Source organism: Mastomys coucha, unplaced genomic scaffold (genome assembly GCF_008632895.1).
Source record: "Mastomys coucha isolate ucsf_1 unplaced genomic scaffold, UCSF_Mcou_1 pScaffold4, whole genome shotgun sequence".
Classification (NCBI taxonomy): Eukaryota; Metazoa; Chordata; class Mammalia; order Rodentia; family Muridae; genus Mastomys; species Mastomys coucha.
In genome coordinates this window covers 180,111-180,839 of record NW_022196910.1, presented here as the reverse complement: position 1 = coordinate 180,839, position 729 = coordinate 180,111, and positions in this window count along the sequence as shown.

Genomic DNA, 729 nt, shown 5'->3' with positions numbered 1-729 from the left:
AAAAAAGAGAAAAAATAAAATAAAACAAAACAAAAACAAAAAAAACCGCTGTTCCCTCCCCACTCCCCCTGCTCACCACTCACACCCTCTCCTGCTTACTGGCCCTGGCATTCCCCTACACTGAGGCATAGAGCTTTGACAATGCCATGGGCCTCTCCTCCCATTGATGATCAGCTTGGCCATCCACTGTTATACATATGCTGCTGGAGCCATTAGTTACACCATGTGTACACTTTGGTTGGTGGATTTGTCCCTCTGAGCTGTGAGGGTACTAGTTAGTTCATATTGCTGTCCGTCCTAAGGAGCTCCAAGCCCTTCAGCTCCTTAGGTCCTTTCTCTAACTACTTCACTGGGGACCCTGTACTCAGCCCAATGGATGACTATCAGCCTTTAATTCTGTATTAGTCGGGTACTGTCAGGGCCTCTCAGGAGACAGCTATATCAGGTTCCTGTCAGCCAGCACTTGTTGGCTTCCACAATAGTGTCTAGATTTGATGATTGAATATGAGAAGGATTCCCAGGTGGAGCAGCCTCTGGGTTGTCCTTCCTTCAGTCTCTGCTCCATAGTTAGTCTCTACAACTCCTTTTTGTTCCCCCTTTTATGAAGGAATGAAGTATCCACACTTTGGTCTTCCTTCTTCTTCAGTTTCTTGTGGTTTGTGGTTTGTGGATTGTACTTTGTGTATTCCAATCCAATCTTCTGGGTTAACATCCACTTATCAGAGAGTG